This window comes from Anas acuta, chromosome 13, assembly GCF_963932015.1.
Source record: "Anas acuta chromosome 13, bAnaAcu1.1, whole genome shotgun sequence".
NCBI classification, from domain to species: domain Eukaryota; kingdom Metazoa; phylum Chordata; class Aves; order Anseriformes; family Anatidae; genus Anas; species Anas acuta.
The window spans coordinates 17,790,676-17,818,326 of record NC_088991.1 but is presented as its reverse complement, the minus strand read 5'-3'; the positions used below and the strand labels follow the sequence as shown (position 1 = coordinate 17,818,326).

Sequence of the window (27,651 nt, the reverse complement as noted above, 5' to 3'; positions counted from 1 at the left end):
TTATTCTTCCTTTGGAGCACATGCAAATTCAACCCCCTTCTCTTCTCTCTCGGTTTCACATTCTTTGCAAATAGTGTATGACTTCTAAGCACCAAGCACCTAGTCTTGAGAGATGGATCTAATCCCACACTCATAAGAATGAGGAATGTTATAGATGAATAGTTTTTGTTTGTCTGTTAGCCTCACTTGCCAAAATAACTTTATGCGTGTGAGCCTTAGGTACATAAACCAGTAAGAAATCTCAGAACGTGGTATTATCTCATGTAAAATAGAGGAAATTCATTTATATAACAGTAATGATGCATCTACTGGCTTGCCTTGAGCTAGCTACATATGAGGCAAGAGAGCATTAGGAACAGTGGAATATTATCTTTCTGCCCTTACAAGAAGACTCAGTGATCTACACGGCCTTCATTTATAGACCCAATACTTGTACATTCCTACCAGGAATACTTATTTTTTATTAAACTGTCCATAAATCTAATGCCAACGCCGTGGTGCTAAGGATAGTACAGAACTTGCTTTCAGGGGAGAACTACGCGAGAATATCAAGGTCACTTCACAGCTCTCCCAAGTGTGATAACACTGTGCAATTCCAAAGTAAATGGACCTGCTCACACTTGTTTAGTTTTAGGATTTATTTATTTATTTAAGTCAGCAGTATATTTCAGCTGCTTAAAACCTAATAAAAATACAGCACAAGTCATTTATTATCTGTCACTTTCACATAAGTAATTCTCATAAGAAGTCAAATTTAAGATACTCTGTAAAATAATTCTTTTAGACTTGACAGTCTTATTATTTTAAAATTTAAATGTCATATGCAGAAAATTCAACACTGAATACTGTGGATCAAAGGCAATAGTACAATGGAAATCAAGTTCAGTGATTAAAAAAAACAACACAAGAGAAAATCAAGTCCAGCTGTCGATACTTTTCAACAGAGGTGTACATCAAGCCACTTTAAACTTCTCTCATAATTCTTCAAGTACTCTGGTACAAATCAGATCAAAGTGTATTCCTAGTCAAATCTCCTTTTTCTTATAAGATTTGATGTGTGTCTGTTGGATGAATTTCAAAAATTACTCACAGAAAGTACTCTGCAACTGTGAGACTGCTAAGTAGAAAACCAGTGTAGACCACACTAAAACTACTGCCTAAGCAATACCCAGATGGCTCCTTTCCTTAGCGATGAATTTATTTCCAACAATGTGTTTCCTATTCTGCCAAGGAAAGTAGAATTAGATAAGAATGAGTTCAGTCAGTTGGCAGTTCCCTTCTCATGACCTTTACCAGAAAAAAAGAAAAAACAAACAAAAAAAAAACTATAAAATGATTTGTATAAACTGGTTCAGAATCTGAGGTGGTCAAGAGAAAAAAAAAATAAAAAAAATCCAACACCACACCACACTGCAGGGTTCATCTGATTTCTTAAACTGATTTCGGGTGAAGGCAACAATAATTGTGACATTTAAGACAGTGGTTTAGGTTTTTGACTTAATAGTTCCTCCAAACAGTGTTCCTGGACTGTTTTTTTGTGCCTATGTTTAAATGGAACCAGGATGTATCTACATCAAAAGGGAAGAAGTGTTTTTGTTTGTTTGTTTGTTTGACTCAGTAAAAGCCAACATTGAAGAAAAAAAAAAAAAAGGCCAAACCAAACAATCAGATCAGCTCACTACAAACCATATAAACCAGCTTTACTTCCATGGCCTGGACTGGGGGCTGATACCAGTTGATGTTTGTAGCACAACTGCATCTTTAAGGTTCATATCCAAAACAAATCTACATCTATAGCATACCAAAGAAACAGTGAATGAGAATTTTTGTGTATTTATCAGAGATATAACTATGGTACCATAATATCACAGTACGAGAAGGTGCATATTTTTAAATAATGAGGGAGGGAGTATATCCTTGTGTAAAGAAGAGCGTCTTACTCTATCACTACCCTAGCATCACTGCAGTAAAAGTATATCCTAAAGCACTTCTTGTGTCTCGGTAGGTTTCTTTAAATAAGAGGATTCTTTAGCAGTAAGTATATGCTTTAGAAATGAAGGCAGCCTTAGATATTATATAGTGGGGCCTGATGGGTCAAGATTAATCATTTCAGAGAACTATATATGTCTCCTGAAAAAATGATGCCACCATGTACGGCACCTGGTCTTTGCATTCTTTTAAACTGTATAGCATTGCATGTGTAAGCAGAAATACTACTGTTCCTGTTGGTAGGAAAATAAGAGTAAAAAAGCATGATGTCCAACTAACTTCTGTATGAAATTTTAGTGTCTTCAAATGCATTACCTTTGTTGTATCCAAAATACATATTTAACAGTTGATCTTGTGGGCTTCAACTCAAAAACTTGTTCAAATAAATCAGTAGGTACTTCTGCTAATATAATTTAAGACAAAAGAGATGTAATGTTATCCCTACTGGAGCCTTGAATTTCATTTTCATTTCTGTTTTGGCAAAAAGACCACTCTTCTTCCAGTAGGAGAATCAGCTTGCTAAGTGAAGATAGCTTATTTTGCATGCACATCTGTGCAGAGAGCCAAGCAAGTCTTTGGTTCAGGTAGATAAATTACCAGCTTTCATATATGACAGATAGTTTAATGCACAGTAAAACAACTGCTGTGACTATTCATTGTTGCTAAGAGTAACAGCAAAAATTCTCTATAATAGAAATGTAGTAAAGAAATACACTAGTGTGGACAGATGTCCATAGGCCATTAAAAAAAAATCTGTGACCTCTTAAATTTAAGCAAACATCTGTAGTCATATGATTTATTGTAATTTGATTTTTTTTTAGCATGTTCTATCTTAATAATGCTCATATAATAACAGTTGCATATTTATTCTTTCTCATGCTTTAAGAGTCCATTTAACTTTTGAATGAAGGAAAGAGCACTTAGAGCAGCAGTCACTGATGACAGACTATTGTTAAAAAGCCATCATATATTCAGATCCATCTGCTGCTATCCTGGGAGCAATGTGTTATAAACTAATAAAATTACTGCAGGGGTAGAGAAACCAGCAAAGAGAATTTAAAAAGAATCTCCATTTGTTTTATAGATAGGAGTATCATTCTTTTTAGGTCACACAACACTTTAAAGTATCTTTTCTGCACAATGATCTTCATTTTCAAAATGCTTGTGATATCCAGAATCATATTAGTAATTACTTCAATTTTCCATAAATAATGATTACCTAAAAATATCTTTGTGCACAATGCTTAGACATTTCTCAAATGTGAGGATGAACCTAAAATGTTTTTACATTTCTGAAGTGTAAGCCAGTACTAAAAATGACAAACTGAGTTAACCATATTATTAGGACAATGGATACATTTAAAAATATTCTGACCACTGTTTTTAATTATTTATTCAACCTGTTTGATAGGTACTACAGAATTTTTGAATATTTCCTTAGCCTCTTCAATGGAAGCATTAAAGAAAAAAAAAATCACAGTAGAGCGTTGTGTTTTGGTGCCTTTTCTATGCTGTTGGCAGACATGAGCATGAATTCCAGGTTTTTATAAATGCCTTAGAATATATTCTTCTAGCTCCAAGCTCTCCCAGTCATAAATGCTTATTCTTCTTGGTAAAGAGAAAATCATGGAGAAAACATAAAGCAGAATTGGAATCTAGCTACGTAAGGCTTTGTTTTCATTGCATTTATTTGAATGGTTTATATTTAATTGATGAATCCCAGTACTTGTGTCTGAATGACTTTCAGTTCCCCAGTGTCTCAATCAACGCAGTGCAGACACACAAACTGCAGGTGGGCTTCCTCACACTGTTATGCTGATGCAGCTTCCCTTTTCATCTTAAATGACCACCTGAGCTGAATGTGATAGACATTTTATCTGCAAGTTTATGCAGTCTTTGGCCTTTTCTGAGGCAGACTGTCAGTTTTTTTTTCCCTGTATTCAACACATACAATTCACAAAGAGTAGAAGTTCAAAGTGTAATTCTTATTTATTTAGTTCACCACTGCTGCCCATCCCCCTCGATTAAGGGCAGGTTCAGACCTGAGCTCTAAGAAAAGAAACTCTGAACATGAAATATGTAACATAGAAAGTGAAAGGGGTATTGATGCCCTACCAAAACATATGGTTGGTAAAAAAAAATACATATAAATTTGTTCATATATATATGAAACTATTCTTTTTAAAGAAGGTATTATTATATAATACACAAGGGCATTTCTGTTAGTTACTGGCAAACATATGGCTGGTAAAAAATAAAAATGCATTAACAGATTTTGTATGTAATTTCACTCTTTAAAAATAGTCTTATACCAGAAAATTCAGCATCTTTCCTTTATTCTTTTCAGAGCAGTGATCAGAGGGAAAGGAGATTCATTAATATACACATTAGCATCAACAGGCAGATAATGCAATCATTAGTGTCATGGCTCAGGTGTTCTGTGAATGCAGCTGTAGGATCAAATCATATCACACTAATGTAAATTGTAATGAAGCTCCCAACCAGATTTTCCTATTATTTGGGTGTTAAATCTGTTTTGTCACAGACATATGAAGTTACTGACAATAGTAAACTAACCTTTGTTATCATCTTCCTTTTAAAAGAAAAAAAAAATCAATAATCAAGCTGTCATAGTCTATTTTTCGGGTTACCCTTTTCATTTTTGGTAGGCTGGATAGATACCTCACAGGTCACAGCTGTAAAAAAAAAAAAAAAAAAAAAAAAAAAGTGTCCCTAACCGATTTCAAAGGGAAGTCACATTTTTGTGGTTAGAAGTGTATCGAGTATTTCTGGCTTTGTGTAATTTCTTTGCTTCTCTATCTGACCTTATTTGCTATTTAACTAAATGCTATTCTGTGTAATTAAATCATAAAAGAATAAATGAAGTTACATCATTGATGATGAGAACAATTAAGTACTTTCAGCAATGAACCTTGGAGGAAAAAGTAATAAAAGAGACCAACTGAAATGGACACCACTGTTTGGAATCAATTATATTTATATTGTAATCTGAGAGAAAACAGACACAGAGCCATGTGCTTTTTATTTAGGAAGGCAGGCTTCACCTGCAAAGCAGGCCTTATCCTCAAGCATGGTTGCCAAGAATTTTTCATGCTACAGCTGGTTCAGCTACAGGATCCCCCCATTGATTCCTCACTATCCCTCTGAGGTCTAGTGATGCTTTTCTGGCACCAGATCTAACCACCAAATTACACAGTGAGTTAGATCAGCTCTGTAATCTGTTTTTAGCATTAGCTTTCTGGTGAATAAGTGAACTGAACCAACTCCTGCATTTGTTAAATCCAAAAGAGAAGCTGGAATCTTTCCTAATAGGTAAGGTGCTTGCGGTTTTCAGCAAGTCTGATTTTTTTTTTTCAGCTAGTCTGATTTTTCATTCTCAATCCAAAATTCCACATGCTTTTGGTGGTAGTTTTCATCAGAATTGGTAGTGAACTTAGTTCCAGTATTTAAAATCTTATCTTAGTTAAATTTGACTTTGTGTAGTACGAAAACTCATATCAAAGTGTGTTAGCACCCTTGAAGTTTAAATGACCTCATTTACATATCTTGTTCTGACAGAATTATATATTATCGTTCTGTCCCATGGGGAGAAAACACATCACAATTTTGTCACTTGCATATATGAAATTAGCATACCAAAGGTTTACTTACAATGTGAAAACAGTTTTCTGTGGTTTTAGACCCTTCTGTTGAATGCAGAGTGTCTTAATATATGGTCACCTGTACCCAATCATTTAAATGGCAATGAATACATAATTTAAAATTCTTGAGGTAAGATACCATGTGGTATCTCCAGTGACTACATAATATTTTTCATAACAGGATTTTATTCACGTACCATTGGCCTACATTAGGTACAATGTATAGAAGCTTAACTTCCTTTGGCACCAAGGAAATTTAGAAAAAAAAATCTCCCTTAAGTAATGTTGGACCTGAACCTTGACCAATGGCTGTCTCACTGATAATTTTGTTGGCACACATCACATAAAAGTTAGAAAAATTAAAATTCAGAAATCCCATTAGTGCAGAAGAAAGATTCAGACTTTGATAAAACAATTAAGAGACCTGGAGGTGGTGATTTTCATGACTAGTAATCAGAGAACTGGACTGGAAAAAATCTGTACTGACCTGAGCCAAAAAATAATGTATCTCAGAAGACTTAAAGAAACAATTGTCCAGATTTTTTTTGGTGAGAAGTATCCAAACAAGATGCAAGGCAACAGCTGTGTTACATTAAAGGTGATAAGAAAAATGTTATAGTGTATTTTCCAAGTCAGAACAAAGGTCAACTTCTTTCTCCTATCATACTTTTGTCTGCAATCATCCAATACCTAGATAAGAGTATACAAATAAGAGAAGCATATATGATGCTCCCCATTTGTCCTTTCCTAGCTTTCAGCCCAATGTAGTTCTGGAACTGCCTGCAATTCCAGTTCTATATATTCAGAAGTCTTCAGTAGATTTCTAGCTGCCAGGTGTGATAAGCTGAGGTTGCCCCAAGCTGCCTGCACCTGTTATTTGCTCTCGTGAACTTACAGAAATCATTACAGATCTAGAAGTCCATGGATAGCATCAGATTTATATCTGACAAGCCCCAGTCTGGTTCTGACTTCTGGGTTATTTCTCCACTCAACAGGAGTCTGACTTGTGATGGAAGAGTAGCTTGTAATTCTACTTGTCCCAGTCTCAGGAAGTATTATCAGAACGAAGGTTAATGAACTTGCTCTCAGACCTTCACACTGAATATTTCCCCAAATAATTAAGCACTCTCTAGGACAGAAATACACAACTAAAATGACCCTATAGCCCAGTGGTTACAGCATTCCCCTGGAGAGGAATAGATACAATTTCTACTCCCTGTTCTACTGAATACTTAATGTGATATATAAAACTTTCTGTTTAGTAGAGACAGAAATGTCTAGTCTTTTAATCCCAGTGAGGCTTATAGTTGAGGTAAGAACTGATACGTTCAAAATTGTTGAGACTAAAATGCTTCCTAGCATGTACAGAAGTGAAACTTCATACATAAAAAATCCTACAGAGTCAATGAACTCATCAATATTAATAATGATTATACAAGGGAGACCTATGTGCTTGGTAGTGCAGCATTAGGGCCATGAAAAACATGATAGAAACCCCAGTGCCACTAACTAGAAATCTTCTCTGACAAGTGTCAACGTGGAGAACTATGTTAAGTCAATGCTATAAGCAAAAATATTTGCACACTGCCCAGGCAGGAGCGACAATAAGCATCAATGCAAAAGTGCTGTGAAGGATGAGGAAAATGGGAAAAATTCTAAGAAATGTTTTGAACATGCAGCTGAAAGAAATAATAAGAACACTTATTCTGTAACACAAAATGTTTTATAACAGCCTTATTGCATTGGAAAGTAACAACAGATGTAAAGCAGAAAGAAAAATGCATAAGAGAAATGACTGAAACTTGCCATTAAACAGATCTTGAGACAGGGCTAACAAATGTTCTGCATTTTTCATCTCAGCAGATGATGCATGAAATTTCAAGTTCACAGATACAGCACCGTTTATGAACTTTGTTGGTTGGGGATAATTCTTTACCTCAAAACAGCATTAATTTCAACCAATGATCACTGCAATAATGCTCCATTGCATGGAGCATATTTCTCTGAGCAGTTTTTCTACAAACTGATCATTATCAAAGATTTTGCTAATTCCTCCCAGACAGAGACTGTGTTGATCTGTAACAGATAGTAATGTTGCAAAACCAAAGGACTGTAGACTATTTAATACCAGTTGCAATGTTTTACATTACTGAAGATTAGATATATGCATGAAAATTATCCTTCACTTCTATTGTTCTCTATTGTTCTTATCAATAAGTCACTGATCAGCTAGGAAAAAAGACATCCTTAGTGTATAAAAAGTATACTGGTAAGTTTTTGACAAGGTTGTTTTCCTTAAACTTTTAGCCTTCTTCAGAAAAAAGTGTTGCTAATAATCGGTCTTAACAGCACTTCCTAACAATTTCTGAATATATTGACATAATATAAGTGGGTAAGTCAGAAAAACATTTTAAAGACACTGAAGTACTAAAATATTCTTGAAAATTGAAGGCTGCGTAGAGAATAAACAGACAAACTGAAATACCCAAACCCAGAGAAGGCTATAATATGAGCTCAGTAGTAATCTATGCTGTTGTATCTGCTCTCTTAATAGTTGCACGTAATTGTCCACCCAGTTAGGGAACACAGCTTGGAACCATCTGGATTACATACCACCTTGTGTGGTCAGTACACATGGAGCAAAAATTATCAAACAGGTAAGAGCATGGGAAAAGCCATATGCCTCTCTGTTGTAGAGAGAGTAGAAAACATAGGCTACCACCCATAACTAACTGACTTTCATTGTTTTTTATTCATACCCTAATATTTAATTATTTTCTTCATTTATCCAGTAATTAGTAGCATAGAAATTTAAAAAGCAAGGAAATATTTTAAGCTAAACTGACCTTAAACTAATTAAAATATACATATTTATTAATGCACAGACTTAGAAGAAAATACTGTATTTTAAACATGGAAAATATTGGAGAAGAGTCTGAAATTATCTTGATTACACTCAATAGCAGTAATACCTTTTAGGAATATATAGCAATCTACCTATAGGTAAAATTTCCACTTGAGAGTTCTTTGTATATATTCCTAACAACAAAGCATACTAGCTTATTTCACAACAGCAATTCCAAAATTAAAAGGAAGTGTGAGAATATAGAGAAGTAGTTTTTGTTTATTTGTTATGCCAACACTTTCAGTAAGCTGTATCTTAGAAGTATCAGGTACTCAAAGTATTTAATGTGTGTTATATCTCACCAAAGTGTAACTGTAAGAGGTAAGTGCTCTTTTCTTTTTATATCTGAAAACTCACTAACAGACCAATTACTCTTGTAAGCAATACTGAGTTCTTACTGTTTTGATATTTTCAAATACTTGCATAAGAAATGTCCCCCACTAACAACTTTGTTCTTTCCTCGAGTTGTGCTTTTGCATAATGTTAGCATAGATCTTTATAAACAAGAGTGATGGATTCCTTTTTAATGGGGAACAATGATATTTTTGCTTTGTGTGATGTTTAATTATTTAAATCAGGTAATGTCCAAAGCAAAGATTTAAGACACTTCATTTAAAGTAGTACAGCCCTCAGTTTATCCCACTTTTTCTGAACTAAGTTCTGCACTCCAGTACAGTTCAAATGATGTAGGACAAAGTTATCCACACTTTTTCCTGCTTTTATTGGCCTTCTGAGGAATGAACAGTTAATTAAACTTCTTGAGGAATTGCCATTTTCCTTATGAATATATGGTAGATGATGTTATGCACATAATCCAGATCTTTTTCGTCTCCTATTATTCTTTCAGAGTGACAAGCAGATTTATCTTTTGGTTTAAGTTAAGAATTGTGATTGTCTGGTTCATCTTACTATCCATAAAATAATATGAATTCATGTGAAAAAAAGTCAACTACAATTTAGTTTCCATGAAAACAGTCTTCACAGTTTAAGGTTTTGGCATTTCTTACATCTGAAATGAAAACTGATTCTTAAAGAGTGCATGCACTGAATTAAAATAATCAATCAAAGGAATTGTCTATTTCCATAGCAGGATGTGAAATAGGAATTAGCCTTTGGATGCAAGAGATTCCAATCCCAACCACTCCATTTGGCAGTTAGTCTCACTATGGTAAAGCCAAGTTTAATTTTGTCTAATTCTGAGTTATAGAATTAATCTATTTGTCAAAGTGTGTTACTGAGAGAGTGACAACAAATGAAAATACATAAATTAAAAAGAAGCAGAGAAATAACATAATCTAACCCTGAAACACCAGCAAGTTAGCTGAGGCCACATCAATTCTAACACAATTATTTCCTCAGAGGTGTGGTACTCTGCATCCTGCAATACAAGCCTTACACCACCTATGTCAATTCAGAGAGCATTTTTCTTTTCTGAAGACAGAAGAGAGGGAAAGGGTTGGTCTAGTAGTGCCAGTGCTGGCCAGACTTTCAGGAATACAGGGTTCAATTGCTAGAAAAGTAATTTAACTTTGGAGAAAGTCATTTAGTTCTGTCTCTTTTCTGTAGCTACAAGCTGTGCACAAACATTGTCTGCCTGTTTTGTGCAGTAAGGACTATCACATGTTGCATCTTTGGAAATTGTATAAGGTGACAGCTCATATACCAGTATTGCTCCTAACATAAAATACATAGCAAGTAATCATTTTGCTTTGCCTTCAATCAGAAAAGTTTGATTCTGTATTAAATATGCATCCAAATATAAAAACTATTCTCAATTACAAATGAAGTCTTAGAAGGGGTTTATTAATATGTATATGTTAGTTATAGTAAAATTTTGAGGTATAAATAATAGAAGAGCAATAATTCAGTGTATGCTGAAAATATGAAAGTATTTTTAAAAAAATCTTATTGAAAGGCACAATGAGTTTTTTTGCAACTGTCTTTCTGCCTCTACACATCATTCTCATGACCATGTTTGTCAGAGTCAAACGTCAGTAGCAGAACTGCTACAGGTGACCTAATGTATCATACTGCTGGAGAACTCCTTCAGAACTACACCACTCCAGTACCTCTCTAGAAAGGACTTTCGGAGGAGGAAGAGAGCTAGTTTATCTCTTTTTAAGATAAACAGGACAACAGTAAGTGCACAGCAGTAGATCCTCTGGTCTTGTTGCCTGTCTTCCCACTCTGTATTTCTCTTAACAAAACTGTACCAAAATAACTGGGCTTTGAACTGTAGCGGTCTGACTAAACTTCTCAACTACATTTTCCCAGACAGAATGAAAGCAGTATAACAAAGGAGAAACAAATTACAGTAAAAAAGCTGTAAAACTCTGCAGTTAGGTTTGGTGGACTTACTATATTTTATAATTACTATGAAGATATTCAGTAAAACAGCTGGTTAAAATTAATAGATTTAGGCATCATGTAACCAAGGAAACTGTCAGAAAAATAGATAAAATCATGGTTAATCCAAAACATCTGAAGATTCTTTGCTCTTTTTTTTCCATAAACACATTTATGCACGTCGTCAATATTTACACAACTCAATTTAAAAAACAGGGCAGCAACAAATGTAAAGTGATTGCAAGTTTCTGGTCTTCTAGGCAGTGGGAGCGTACCACCCACATTGTAGGTACATAAATTCTACTTAGCTTAAGTTATCTGCTAGCCAATCCAGGAATTATGAAGAGCAGGTTATAATGTAACTACACATAAATAATGTTAATTCTAAGTTGTTTTTAAAAACAAGCATTTCCTTGTGACAACTACTCAGCTGATTAGTATGTCTCCCTTGCCCAAAGAAAATGTGAATTTTATAAGGGTGGAGCTTTCACATCAGTTATGGCTTCTTCCATGTGTGAACACAAACTTCATTTTTAATATATGCATGATAATGGATTTCAAAGGTAACTTTTAAAAGGATTATCCTTTCCCAAATGTGCTAAGGCTTTCTACCTCCTTAGGTCGTAAACATAGCACATTAAAAAGAAACTTCCAGTATTCTGTCAGTACTACTTTTTATAGAGAAAAACTTCAAAACTGCATGAAGAGAGACTAACCATTATTTAGGAGAAAGACGCTCCAGAAACTAACAACAGCATTAAGTCTAAGTATTTCCTTGTCATTCTATATATAATGTTAAAAAATTAAAAACTGGATTGTTTTCCTTAATGAAGGCAATTAATCAATAACAAAACAAACCAAGTCACTAACAGGTAAGTTGTTCATACAGTAAATATGCAAATAAAAAAGCAAGCATACATGTAGTTTGCAAGTAACAGCTAAACATGGAATGTTTACCTACCCTGGCAAAGGATCTCTCATGGTTTTCAAGATGTTTCAAGAGCTTTTAATGTAACATTCCATTTTACATTCTTACAGCAAGATGCTACCATTACAAGATGAATTATATTAGTGAGCTTTGTTTAATGCATTGAGGGAAAATGAGGTGCTATCAAAGACCAAGTACAACATTGTCCTAGATGTGAATAAGTTATTGCTTGTGTCCTCGGGATAATTCATTATTTATGGCAAAGTAGGCAGAAGAGAGTTCTGAGCTGTCCCAGGCCAATGAGCAGGTCATAAAAAAATAAATTCCTTGCTTACTTGGTGATTAAAGTATTGCCATTGTGTGCTGTGTAGTAGCATACTAAGTTGATTCCAGGAAAGCGAGAAAGTGTGGAAGTTCACCAATTTTATAAGCAGGTTTTATTAGTAAAGGTTAACCTAAGGCTAATCGGTACTTTTTTTTTTTAATCTCTTCATTTAAATTGAAAACAAAGGGAAGGATTTTTACATTTTATAAAACTCCATAAAAGTTCATAAATTATTAAATCCAGAAAGTTGAGTTTACAAACCGTTACAGATGTGATAATGAAAGCGAGACTAGAAATGGCTCCTTTTTGCTCATTCAAGTCAAATGACAGTAATTTATTTTGATGGTCATGACACAAGACTCAAACTGCAAAACAAATAACAAAATCTCAGTATCTATAAAACTTGATCCCCAAATAATTGAAATGCAAGACATCTTTGTTATAGGAACTGTTTTGGTGAAGAGGTGTAGTGTCCTTCCCCCCTCCAGCCCTGGTGCCACTCTAATTTGCATCAGAACTGCCAAGCCTTGCTTTGTTTAAGCTGAAAGGAGAGTGCCTCTGCAGCACTGCCACATTAGACCTAAAGTGCTATGGGGTGGCAGTGCAGCTCCTCAGACCAGTGTCTAAAACCTCTCTTAGCACAGCTATTTCTTCCTTTGACCACTGAAAGAATCTAAAGGACTGGCTTAGACACCATACCCAACTTTTAAATAACTCAAATGTCACAAAATAACTTATTGACAGAAGACTTTCAGTTACTACTTACTACCCAGTGGCTTCCTGGCATAAGACTTTACCAAACCTTGATAGTAGACTGTAGATTTTATATTCTCTGCATCTTAATGTAATGCCATAGCTGTAAAAATATCTGGATAGAAGTATTTATGTATTTAATTTCCATTGAGAACAGAGCATAACACTTCAACCTTCTTAACATCACCCCCCCCCCCCCCCCCCATTTGTTGTTTATTTTAAATAACAGTAGGTCAAATAGGTTCAAACTGAAAAGAATTACTTTGTCTTTCACTGAATGTTTCCCAATGGGGTTAGTTTCAAAATTAATAAAGGCAAATGCTGAAAAAGTGTTTTGCTGTCAAGCTTCTAATATGGATCTATCTAAAGTTAATATAATCAACACACGTCCTATTTTCTCACCTCCCCAGAAAATTCTGATAGTTTCCTCATCTCTGCTTCTGCACATACCTGTCTCTTGATAAAAATTAAAGAACTATCACTTAGGCATATCCATGATTTAATATATCTGTTCTTATATTAGAAAATTATATAGTTTAAACAACAACTATGAAAGAATAAATATTGTGAGACTAATTGCAAATGCATTTTCCATAATAGGCTAGAAACCAATTTATCTCTGAGTATATACCGATAAGACTAACCCTCTTTTTTTTTTTCCCCCTCCAAATGAATACGTGTTAAAATTCATTAAAGGTGACACATCTTATATCCTCTTAAAAATTGAGTTAAATGGAGAAGAAACATACTCATATTATGACCCCCCCACACACCCCATTCTAGAATTGACATTCTGGTCTTACTCAGATTTTAACTGTTCCTACCATCAAGAAAGTAAATTTGCACAAAACATGGATGGGTCTTATCTTATTGTTTATTCAGATGCTTCATTAAAAATTACTCCTTGATTATTTTCTTCTACAGTCTAGGAATCTCTGATTTGGATGCTTTTCCATTTCTTTTCTCTGCATGGTGCTCATGTGGTCTCTGTGCCCATATTAATGTTCCAATATGGTGGCCTATTTTGCTTAAAATTCGGGGTAGCTGGGTATGTGAAAGACAGGAGTGGATGTCTTTATTTTCCATTACAAAAAGCTAGCCTCTGCTCCTGTAACTCCCATTAGGCCAAGGATAATGTTCCATAAGCTAGGAAGCATATAACCAAGTGTTTCTGCAACTAATTTAATTCTTTTCTGATATTCATCTCATGTTTAGGAAAATTCAGATGAGGGACAGCTGGGTTAAACTCCTCTTGTAAATAGGGATACAATAAATGCAACTTTTTTTTTTTTTCCTTTTTTAACTGATTAAAAATAGTTATAGAATATTCCTTTAAAAGGCTAAACAATTCTTCTCTTACTTTCCATCCTTAAAACTTTAAAATAATTATCCACCTTTTCAACAACTCTGTTTTGGGATTGAGATGCAGACTGGAGACTTGAGCCTTACTGCTTCTGAATTACAAGCAGTTACAGTAGATATTCTAAGCTAGTCCTGGCAGTAGTAGCAGAAAAAAATACTGCAGTATTAGACTTTGGTAGCAATCAATGGGAAAGCATTGGCAGAATCTACCCTAGGGTAGTTTTCTTACCTAGCATAATAATTAAAGGTGTATTTTAAAATACTAACACAGGACAGTGATTTCTGAGACTATAAGTGCAGTCATTTTAATTAACCCTCTCCTATTTCCCCAAAGAATTTTTCATGTTGTTTTTGCTCCATCTTTTGTTCTCATTATGTGTTGTCCTGACCTTTCAGTCTGTAAAAATCAACAAAAAACATTTCCTTTTTTTTTTATTAAAAGATTGATTGCAGGAGGCCTGGGACCACAGTGAAAAGCAGAAATAATCTATGCTCCAAACACATCAACTTTGTTAGACAGCCAATAACATTTGGCCTAATAGGAACAGCAGCATGTACCTACCTGGCTTTCAGACGCAAAAAAGCAAAATAGCACAAAGGAACACAAACAAATAAATAATGCTATAAAATCAGAAACAAATATAATTACCAAGAGAAAACTTTCAATAATTCTATCTAGGCACAAATATACAGCTTGAAGAAGCTACTAAAATAAGGATTATAGGTATTGCTTGACAATGCAGGGAATAATGTTTCAATATATAGCAATATGGACACCAATATATCTAAAGCTGAACATACTTTGGAAGCAACAGCATCTTGTCTCTAGAGGCACACAATGCATTAAACTCTTCACAAAGGTTTACGGCAACATTGCCTGTTGTGAGTTTAGCTGACCAAATGGGTAGATTCCAAAATATTTTCCTACATAAGTTTTTGAAAATAATATAGATGAACATGTATAATAAAATACCATATTTTGAAACATCATAATTTTACCACCATCCACTTGATACAAGGCCTTTTTGATCTTTTAAATATTTATACAAGGACTTACTCTCTAATGACCCATTAGAACCCTTATTTGGCTTCAAATTTTATTTGTGATACCCTCTTGTCTTTCTACTTCAACTAATCTGAAAACCTCCAAACCAATTTAGTTATTACATTAAGTTATGACCAGCTGCTGTTGAAGGTCAGAGTACTTGAACAGAGTAGTATTAGGCCATGGCTCTGTTTGATGTTGTTAAACTTTTATTTCTGAAGGTCTAAGATATACACTTAACTTTAGTCATAAATAAAATGAAAAGAAAGGAAGTGGCCTATAATGCAACTATCCTTAGTTTAATTCTTCTCATTAATCTACCTTATTGGTTGTGGCATGCACTTGTTATATCCAGTGAAGGTTTAATAGCCCTGTTTCTTTTACCATCATCCATACGCAGGCCTGTCGATCAATGACAATTATTACTTAATGAACATGTAATGATGGGTAAGGCCAGGGAGAAGGGAACAAATAAATCACTCATTATAGTCTTGATTGCAAGCTAGCACTGTCTCTTGTCAAAGTGATATGTTGTGCAGGTTTGTTTAGCCAACATCTTCAGCAGTAATCAGTGTGATCAGGTGCTTCAAAGTGCTGGAAATATTCAATGACCAAAAGCATATTCCACATCAAAAGGAGATGCTCACAAAAGGGTTTTCACTTTAATTGAAAACTTAGAAGAGCAGTTCCTTAAAAAAAAAAAAAAAAAAGCTCAGAGCTGTTTTTTTCTTCCTGATTTTTCTAAACTGCTATTTTCCTCCCTACTTACATATGAGCAGAGTTGCATTCTTATTCCAGTTTGAGAAAGAAATCCTTTCCAGAAGCTTTAATGTGCAATCCACAAGCATTATTTTAATAATGCTTGGATGTTCATGAAAAATTGTACAACCCAAGGAACACTATAAACCTAAGACAGCAAGGAGTCACGGTGAGATCAATACTGTGCCAGTAAAACAGGTTGTGTGTTTTACAAGTGATGCAAGTATTCACTTTTGTGATGTTAATCCCTGCTCGTTAAAATGGAAGTGAAGTTCTGACCTCTTTCATCCTGGTAAAAATCACCAAAAATTCTAATCTGGCTAGCATATTGATTTTTGTTTGTTTTGTTAATTAGACAACTCTACCAGTGTTAGTATAAGGAAAGAAAGGAAATCAACAATCTAACTGGTAATTCATTAAAAAGTTTGTTTTTCAAACAAACAAACAGAAAAATAAGGGTTACAAAACCAACATTTAAATGAAGTTATAAATAACTTCAAAATAGTATGCCATCATTTTCATAGGATGAAAGCAAGATATCACCATTGGAAAAAGAGAAGTTGTAATGTGAAATGTTTTCAAGAAATAATACTTCCCCAAAAGTATCTACAGTTTAGCAAAGTGTTACTTTCTAAAAGAAAGATCATTCCACAAAGCAGTTCTTGTACAGTTCTTCTGAATTCATGTTGATATTGCCTAATTTGCAAAATCTAAAATTTCTAAAAAATTAGTAAGGATGTTTAGTTTTATTTCACATACAAATTAGCAGTTTTCTAAAAAACAATTTGGAAAAGAGAATAATGCTCATGGCAACTCCCTACACAAATTTTAACAAGATTAAAAAAGTAAAAAAGGCAAAAACACCGACAGCTCCTCGTGTAAGGATGACATGTTCTCCATGTTATATATTTGTTTATTTGCTTTCAACCTTGAAAGGAATGTTTATACAAAACTTAAGAGAACATTTTTACGGTGCAAAGTTTCCTTCTAATCCAATCCACCATTTTCTAGACATAAAGGACTGTTAGACATTCAAATAACAGGTTATCTGTAAAGCACCAAAAAAAAAAAAAAAGCACTTTCCTTTTCCAAACATATCATTAAAGAAATGGCTTCTATGGGAAAAAATAAAAGAAAAACACCAGAGTTTTCAAAAGGTTTTCTGCCTATATGAAAAGTGGAAGAAAGAAAGGAAAAGAACTGTTTCAAGTCAAAGCAACAACAGTAACAGTTCTAGGGCAATGTGAGGTTAGAAGAGAATTTACTTAATTGTAATTCCTTTCAACAGGAAAACTCATCATCATTCTTATCTCTGCAAAGCCTGTCAAACATGAAAAAGGTTTATTGCTAAAATGAGCTGTATCTGCTTAAGAATCACAGGAACATATTTAATTACCTTTTCCAGTATCTGCAACCAAAGTAGCCCTTCTCATAGAATTAACTTCACATGAAATTTATTCCTTTCTATTTTATATGGGTTCGGATTTCCTTTGTTTGTTGTTTTGGGTCAGGCAGCTTTTGAGACTAGCATGCCTGTCAGCAGAATGCATGACAGCTTAAAAGATCAGGATTTCTATTTTAGAATGTCATATCCAGGATAGAACAGCTCATACTAAGAAATGCAAAGAAGGCCTTTTTAACCCAGTGTCACAGAGCCAGAAATTTTCAATGAAGATTCAAATTTCCTAACCAACAAACTTAATTACTTATAATCAATGGAAAGAGGTGGACTCCTTAAAAGTTTTTCCATAATTACAGTATTGGCTACATTTGAGGACACCTAACTCAGACTTTCCTAACACCAGAAGAAAAACTAAGTCTGATACAAGACAGGTTTATACCATCCTTTTTTTTTTTTTTTTAATTAAAAAGATACTAAAAAAAATAACAGAAAATAGCACAAGTACTTGTCTTACTCTTGCCACCATATGGAAGCTAGTAAAGTATTCTACTTTTCATTTAGTCACTGAGGTTTTGAATGAGTTCCTGAGTCACTGCCAACTGTAACTGCTGGTATTAAGAAGAGAAAACAAATATTTATTGTTTAAAAAACAGGATGCCACATTACTCACATATTTCAAACAAACTAGAGAATAACATGATTTCCTTCTGTTTTCTAAGTGAGTAAGAGCAAAGGAAGAAAAAGCAACTTATGATTGATCAGGACAAAAGAAGGCGACAAAATCCTCATTATCTCATAAGTAAAACTGTGAGAAGGGTTAACAACTCATGACTTTGGACTAACACAGATCTCAGATATCATAGCTGAATCAGACTTTTTATAGCCTAGCTTTTTCCAAATACACAGAATGCCTGATGACATTATTCTATGCATCTCTGAGGGACAACAAGTATATGCTAATGATAATGCGTGTTTAAGACACAAGTACTGAATTAGAAGTCTTTGTTCCTTCTTATTTTTGGTCAACAAAATATGATTCTTATGTGCTATGGATGAGACTACATTCATACTCAGTCCTTCTGTTAGCAATATGCATGATAAAATAATGTACTTTTAGCTACTCTGGGAAGAAAACCAGAATTGTATAGTTTTGTTCTATGGAGGAACTAACTCATAGTACTAGACATCTTTATGGCTGTGCTGTTATATTCACAACCCAGTACCTGCCTTCAGCTCTATAAACCACACTGAAAAAGGACAATGGTTGAAGCACCTTCCAGATGTGTGTTGCTCCTTCCCTGGACTACCCTAGACTCACACTCTTGAAGCTATTGTCATAAATTCACTACTTGGCACAGGCTAAAAGTTAGATAATTCTTTACTATATAAAAGTTTTATTGATGTCTCTAATTAAAGGGTAGATGGAAACAAAAGATGTGAAAGCAATTGTATTATGGGAACAGTTATCCTTTTCGGTTACAGTATTTGCTATCTTCACAATGTTGTCCTACATTTAGCATATACTTTTTCTGTTCATGAAGATGCTTGGATATTTTCTGATCCCATTTTTGGTTGCCAAATGAAAAATATTCCTAAAATTACTTTGTACATAGAAATGGAGTGGAGCTTAATGTTTTAACTAGAATCAAAATCCTCAGAGGTATGAAAGCAAGTTTGTATTTATGTAAAGAAAATTAAGGTGTTTAGTACAACACTTTCTGCCAATGCATAAGAAAGTTAACACCATTATGACTACAATAGTGTAAAGTTTGAAAATGTGCTGACACATTATAATTGCTTCCAATACAGATTTATGCAGTGAAATATGATTCCAAGTATGGTTTTAATTAGAAGGAAGAGTTAGAAGCCAATGGTGCTGGAGGAAGCCAGAGGAACAAGGAAGTACCTCTGAGCTGAACTTGATTTTGTCTAGTGAGATTTTAATATTGCTTATGAGGACTAAAGAACATTTTTTTTTCCCCTCTTCCTACAAATAGTCCATCTGATTTTAATGGAATCAGGTGAGTAGGGTGATGAGAAAAATTGCCCTTGATTAGAACCAGATCCTTTTTAGTTTCCAGAAAGATCTTAAGACTTAGAATTTGTTTTCTGACACCCGCTTTTTTTTTTAAAAAAAAAAAGAAATCTATTACGCTGGGATGAAGAACAATTTTGAGGATGGGCAACAAAAAAAGTTAACACAATTTCATGTTTTTGAAAAGCAGTCTTGAACACAGAGCCAAATGAGATGTCACATATTAAATTTACAGATCTTTGACAGGTTTAAGAGAAACATGTTTGGGTATTCATAAAATAACATTTATTGCATTTATTTTTATTCATAGTTTCCACCTTTTCCCCTTATTTTCTTTATTCAAGTGTGTTCTTTGAGATTCTATAGAAGCGTTATATGATTTGTTATAAATACATCTTCAAAGCTTTCTTGGCTTTATATAAGAAAGAAAGCAAACAAGCAAAAAAATCTTGAAATAGTCAAGGACAAAGAAGATAAGCTACATTTTACCAAAGCTGTCTCAAATCAAGGCAGGGCACTAAAAATGCCAGCCTGTTACATATGCCACATTGCTCTCTACTATATAAATCCTTACCACTGCTATGTTCTTTTCCTACTGGATGTAGAAGTATTAGCTGTAATTTGTCACTGTGGTATGTCAAGGAAGGAAGGTTTGCTCTTAAAATGCCTCTTGGAGAGTAAACAGCAGCCTGCAGAGCAGGATTTGTTTATATCACTTTTGGTACGATGAATAACACACTTAGAAAGATATATTGAATATGAAACATGGAAGTGTAAGAGTTCTGACTTGTGTTAAGTATTCACTGCCATTTCTGCCAGTACTAATATATGAAGCTCATGTATTTCAGGCAAAGCCAATACAGGTCATTAATATATATCTCAACTAAAACCTCTTGCACGTAACTTGTCATGTTCTCCTCTTTTTTTCTTCAGTTATCTAATATTTCTGTCCACTACTTAACAGTGGCCACATCTCATCTAAGGGCTAGCTACATTTCAGTGTTAAGAGAAATGATTCCTACTATATGCACATATATTTCTGCACATGTATACAGATACACCCACACTGAAAAGGCTGAGGCATTATAGACTGCTGAAATGAATCCTTCATACACAATGAGTTACATTTGACACAGCCTGCTTTCAACCCACACATGCAAAAAACACCCTAAACACCAACAGCATTAGGCTGACTGTAGCTACCATAAGAATGAAAACACTGAAGCTACTCAAAACGTTTTTCCCATGAGAAAGCAACCAATCACCCAATCTATCTTCTAGTGCTTAGCACAGGTACCTTGGGAGGTGATTGGAAACATCTCTGGAATCATCAGAGTGGAAGAGTTCCCCCTACTGAGGCAATAAAACTTCAGTTATATTGCATCCTAGTCAATAATTACTAGCATCTAAGGCTACAGAGGAATTTGGTATAGATTCATCCATAGGTGAGAAAAAAAAACACGTACACACAAAACAAACAAACAAACAAAAAAAAAACCACACACACAACTATATGATTCATGGAAACACAATACATTTACTAACATTCACACACTTCTCCCTCACTTCACAGCTCATCAGAGGTCCACATAGCTGTGAACAGAACTGAAATCACCTGCTCCTCCACCCACCTTAACAGCATTTATAGAGGCCCAAGGACAGTGGGTATGTTCTCTTGCACAAGTTTCTTAATCATCAAAGAAGGGTTGGGGTTGCAGCCAGCTTTTCCTTTCATTACAGCCAATGTGGTTGTGTTTCACTGAAAAAAAAAAATAAAAAAAAATCAGTGTGTGAAAGTTATAAAATTGGCTCAAACTTGGGTCCTCTCCCAAAACAAAACTGGGAAGCACCTCTAATCCCTTAACTAGAAGTTGGGAAGTGTTCCTGTATACTGAGATTCAGATGCACCATTTTTATCTGCAAATTGTTTCCTATCTTCAGCAAAGCTGGGTGATTGTCCCTGTAAAGCATTAAGGAACACTTAAGGTAAATTACATGTGGTTAGAGAGAATACTAGTATATTAGTATGCAGAACTTGACCAAAACTAGCTCCTTCCCTCCCTTCCTTTTTCTCCTCCCTTCCCTCCCTCCCTTCCTTTCTTCCTTTATTTTTTCAAACCATTCCTGCCAATTCAGTTGGTTACATTTGCTTTAAGATTCAATCTGCAGCTCAAGGGCAGTACTTCGTATGTTATACTAAGGTACTCAAAGGTACTCAAATTTTTCATGAGAAAATTATGTTACTGATAGCAGAAAGCCAGGGGAATAAAAATGCAGGATACAAAATAATAACAGAACAAAGTATTTTAAACATTATGAAATGCATTGCATAATGTGTTATTCTTTATAAAACAACAGCTATTACTTCTTGATTGCTACCTCGATTGAAGCAGACTGTACATAGTTGTCATATTCTGTACAACAGGTCTTTATCTTGTACAACAGATATCTTTATCTTCTTCTACAACAGGTCTTTATCTTGTAGGGTGGAGGCCATGCTATACTTTTAAATTCACAAATTACATTAAAATATGTGCAGTAAATTGAAATATTATTGGTAGGAAAATACCTAAATAGTACTAATATAAGAGTTATTACCATATCTAATGTAAATGGTGTTTTACAGAGCTTTCTAGGGCCTTACAAACAGGTGCAGATTTTATTTCAAATTTAGTCATGTTTCTACCTGTAAGAATTATTTTTAGTCAGTCATTTGGCACAGACTAATTGAGCTCACTTACATTATACAAGAGCAGAAAACAAATGCAATCTAGTTTAAGATGTATTGCTGTGTAGACAGTAACTCAAAACATCTCAGACTTGATAATTCATTAACAGGATTCAAATCTTTGGATTTTAGAGCTCAAAAAAATGAAACTGCAGCATGCAAATCCTGGTAGTAGCTCATTTTGTGACATTATTTTCCTAGCATGTTTTACATAAGTGTCACTTCACTGAATTCAGGGAATTTTTTATTTCAAGTACAAAACGAGAAATGAACTAGACTCATGTTCAGTGCTTTAAGAGACTTCCAAGAAGACATGCTGTTATCTAACTATCTGAAAAACAAGATTGATTGTATATCTTACCTCTTTGAAGCAACGAATATGAACCCAGCCCTAAACTTACTAGAGAAAGCTTTAATACAGAAAGGGCCTGTCAAACGTAAATGAAGTTTGCAGGTTAAATTCTAAGTGTACTGCTACTGCTCTCAGCCAACTTTATTATTTCATTATACTTTCTATTGATTGCCATCATCTCCCTATTGACTGGCTGTGTACAGTGTTTGAGAAGGTTCAGAAGAATCAACATAGCTGTGGGTAAACTGTGGGGATCTTGGTGGGGAACAGGATGAACAGCTTAATGATGCCTACAAAAATACTTCTGTTTTGCACTTATAAATAAATAACAGGAAAAAAGCAGATCTAGGTTCCTTATGAAAACTTATACCACATTAGAAAGTTATATTTGACGATTTACTATTTCACAAAGCAAAATATGCAGTTAATACACTGAAATACACTAATGGTTCAGTATTCTTTGCATCAGGGCTTCAGAAAGCATTGTGTGATGTATTCAGGGTAAGGAGCTCTGTTCCAAAGATACAACTCATCTTGGATATGCTCTGGCCAGATTGCTCTCCTCAGTTCCACATGGCTTTTACATCAAGCACCATAGACCTCATGTCCCACTGTTGCAGGTGGGCAGTGGATGTCACAGCAACACAGAGTGGTTGACTTTGGAAGGGACCTTTGGAGGCCATCTGGCCCAACCCTGGGCCAGCTAGAGCTGTTTGCCCAGGATCACATCCAGACAGCTTCTTTCTCCAAGGAGCAAGTTCCCACAACCTCTCTGGGCAGCCTGTTCCAGTGCTAAGGCATCCTCACAGCGAAAAAGTGTTTCCTGATGGTCAGAAGGAAGATCCTGTGTTTCAGTTTGTGTCTACTGCCTCTTGTTATCTCACTGAGAGCCACATAAAAGAGCCTGGCCCTGTGCTCTTTGCACCCTCTCTTTGTATACGTGGATAAGATTCGGCCCCCACTCTCCCAAGCCTTCTCTTTTCTGGGCCAGTCTCAGCTCTCTCAGCCTTTCGTCCCATGTGAGAGCTCCAGTCCTTTAATCACCTTAATGGCCCTTCACTGGCCTCTTTTCTGTAGCTCCATGTCACCTGTACTGGGGAGTCCAGAACCAGCACGGTGCTCCACATGTGCCCTCACCCCCCCCTCACCAGGGCAACAATCACCTCCCTCAACCCACTGCAACAACAACCTGTTACTGTTAAAATTCAGAATGTCAAGCTTAGCCAATGAAATCAGCCAGAGTTCCAAGTTCAGTTTCTGGCTATCAATTTATTTTATTTCATGTTCACCTTTCCCTTATCTTAAACAGGAGCTTCAGGCTGTACCATATCTAAAAAGATACTACAAAAGAATACCTGTAAAACAATTTATGGCTTGTTTGTGTGAATATTACATCCATCTTAAGCAGTAGCTAGATACTTGAAAGAAGCAAACAAAAAAGGAGCTGTGTGTTGAAGGATTTTTGTATTTTTTTTTTCCCAAGAATATTATCCTAAACTATGAAAAAAAAAAAACAAAAAAACCTGAAACTGTTTTTCTGCTATAAGACCTATCATGAGAGTATGTAATAAGAATAAAAAATATACACCACATATTAATATTCCACAAAGCTGTAACTTATGACAAGGATTTAATGTGAACGGAAAAGGAATCCAATTAAATCATTGTTATAACAGTGCTTTAATTAAGACAGGTCCTTTTTTAACAGAGTAGTAAATGTCTAAACTTTAAGTCTTCATCTTTTAAATATGAAACTGAAAAAAAAAAAGACCTAATCTTCATCCACAAAAAATATTTCATTCAAGTTGTAACAGAGTAAAACAAAAGCAGCTTGGATTGAAGTCACAGGGTGTGATACCAAAGTAAAAATCAGTTTTATGGTTCTAGGACTTATCCTACTTAAATGCAATTTACCTAAATGCTTGACAACCTGTTAGCCATTTTTTTCCTCTTCTCATTGTGATGCAATATGCACATCTGAACAAATCATTCCAAAATCTCTTCTAGCTAAATTCATGCTGTATGGTGGTGTCCCACAGTGTGGCTCAGACTGCAGATTCCAGTCAGAATAAGCCAGATACTGAAACCATGTCCAGAAGAGATCAGTCTGTAAATCATTCCCTTATAAATCTAGCATTCCTTCCAAAGGAGTCAATCAGAGCAGGCAGGGGTGTTCTCAGCCCCTCCAGTCTAGGTGAATGAATTAGTTATGTTTTAGCTCAAGCATGCAATCTGAATCCACTAGCGCAGGGAACCACATAATGGTATTTTATAGCCTCAGACAAATTTGTCTGAATGAAAGATTTAACAGTCATCATGACCTGATACACTTACCGAGTTTTGTTCCATTCACTAGTCTGCTGAGGTCAAGTCACACCTACTGATTTAACATAATATGCCCAGCAAGGGAGATCATGTCCCATAAAGAGGAGACCATAGTGTCGGGTAGCATAAAGAGCACTGATCAGCAGATCAGAGCCTTTGAAACGTAGTCTGTATGCTGTTAAAATTGAACCCAAAAAAGTGAAGTTTTTATCGTCATTCAACCTATCATAGTAGCTTAAAATAGATTCTAATTCTGTCTGGTGTACATTATTTTAACATTAAAAGTTCTATTAATACCATTCAATAATATATGCCTTTTTAACATATAACACATAGGTCAATTTTTGATTAAGATTAAAACTTCTCTATGAGAAATGACTTCATTTTGTCTTCTCATCAATGTAACAGTCTAATTTTAATGTGTTTAAATAAATAAGTATGAGTGTACTTAAGAGCAAGTTCAACTTGGATGGTTATGAAAATATATTGCTCATTGAAGGCTATCAGTGTTGCTACTGCATTGCTGTAGAATAAAAATAAAATAGAAACTAACAAAGCCACAGGTTATTCCCCACTAAAACCTTGCTCTGCACAAGCAGAATGTCAACATTTCCATTCACATTTTTAACACTACAGCTATATTTTCTACTTAGAAGAAAATTAGTATCATAAAGCTTCACATTTATCATTTCATGGTGTTCTTCACATTTTTGATTCAGCATTTATGAGCTTGCATTGAGCTAGCAGTTTATTATTATCCACTTATAGGAAGCTAACAAAATAGTAAATTATGTATTTGAATGCCCTGCTGGGTGACATTTTAAAAGTTCATTTAACTTTTAAGTCATTGGGACTTTTTTTTCTTTCTTTTACAGAGCAGAAATTTGTTGCAAACACTCAAGATCTGATAACTGATTCCCATTTAGATGTCATTGAGACATAAGTAAATGTATTTTCATTAAAATTTCATTGTGTAAGTGTGCCTTACTTTGACATTGCCATCTTGTAGTTATTTGTCCTATATTTAAAGAGCAACTTGTTATCAGATAGGTATATTGGACTTCATTAAGTGTCACCACACATTCTTAGCACAGAGAATGTTATAAAATTATAATTGCTTCAGGTTTATTCCTTGTGGGAAGATAAAGAACAATATGTAACAATACATGGATTCATTAAAGAACAAAGAAAAAGGTTGACAATAAGCATAAAATTGTCAAATACATCAAGGTTTTGGATTAAAAATTTTTATTTCCAATAAATACAACAATGTTCAACTAATAAATGAAGGCAAACTACATTTTACATGCAACAGAATGTTTTGAGATTAATTTGTGATTGCATGCCAAAATACTGTTTTCTATTTATTTTTTGTAAACCAAATGTGAGAAGATGCTCATTTTTTAATTATAAAAAATTATTTTCCAAAAAATAAAAAAAAAATAAGAAAAAAGAAGGAACTTTTTTGGAAATCACTGTAAAAAGTAGAAAATAAATGGCAACAACACAACAACAGGTAACTTGTGCAAGATCTCTTCAATAAGGAACATAATAAATCATGTCCACAGTAAATTCCTAATGTGTTGCAATTTTAAGTGTAACTTGCAGATGGAGATGCAGTATTATTATTTTTCCCTACCTCCATAAAATGAAGTTCTGCTCTGTGTTATATTGCTGTAAATTAAAGACAATCCAGAGCTCATTTTGAAAGAAGAATCTCACTTTAAGTAAATGAAAAGGAAATTGAAGAATGTTTATGAGTAAACGGTTTACCATAAGAACTTCACAAGCAAATAGATAGGGCTGATACTGTTAACTAAACTTCTCAGTGAATTAGCAATTTGGTAGCAGGTAGGTGAAATCCTAAAGTTAAGCAATTAGAAGAAAACACTGACATGGCATGTCTTTCATATTTTACGTTTTCATACTCGGTGTGATGACACTGTTCCTGCCACAGAAGCTGAGCAGGAGACCAGGTGAGTTTGCAGCATCATTCTCCCACTGTGAGCAATGCAGAGCACAATAAGCAGAGCTTCCAGGTCTGCAAACAGTGTTTATATTATGCCTGCCTTTTCCCTTCCTGTATCAGCTCTGGTTACTCCCTCTGTGAAGAGGAAGATGTCACAGAATTTATTTTGACTTCTTGCCATCAGGAAACTTCAGTCTGCCATACAAACCCTGAACCGTTCCTGTATGGTTTCTTTAAGGCTTCATAGAAGTATCCAGCCATTAAATATCTTGTATTTTATTTCTGCTTTTCAATGTGTTATGAATTTCTGTATTGGCAATAACAAAGTGCATTGTGGAAGTTACTGAGAGAACAGCTGCACAATTTGAATCCTGTGTGGGAATGAATTGGTGCTTCTGGTGCAAGAGAAGGAATATAAAGTGTTTGGGGCCTCTGGGAAGTTTCTGCTGTAAGAACAACACTAAAATCATTTCAGTTGTTACCTTTAGCTTTCAGTCCCAAGCCTCTAGAAGAGTAGTTCGCCCTCTGAAGTAATGCTCCATGTTGTCTGCAGACTCCAACTGCTCCCTCACCAAGGCTATATTTTCTCTGTTCAGTTTTTTTTTTTTCCACCCCCTAAGGATCTGTACTAGATACTGCACAGATACTGGGCTGGATGCTTTTTGTTTTAACACAGTTTTGCTTACTCAGAAGTGGACAGGAAACATCGTGTCAATTACCTTATTTTCATTTAGTCTCATTATTGTATAGTATTTGTACATGCTCC

General features: G+C 34.8%; 1 long non-coding RNA gene across 4 annotated transcripts in view; it reads right to left on the bottom strand.

The window, feature by feature from the left end:
• The window catches only part of LOC137863694 (uncharacterized), a 264,783-nt gene that overhangs the window by 26,459 nt on the left and 210,673 nt on the right, over positions 1-27,651 (bottom strand). For 3 of the 4 annotated variants that reach the window (XR_011101044.1, XR_011101047.1, XR_011101048.1), the window contains one exon: positions 21,143-21,270. This is a non-coding gene — a long non-coding RNA (uncharacterized lncRNA). Of the gene's footprint in view, positions 1-21,142; positions 21,271-24,925; positions 25,092-27,651 lie in introns of all 4 variants that reach the window. The other variant, XR_011101045.1, reaches the window with a different exon arrangement.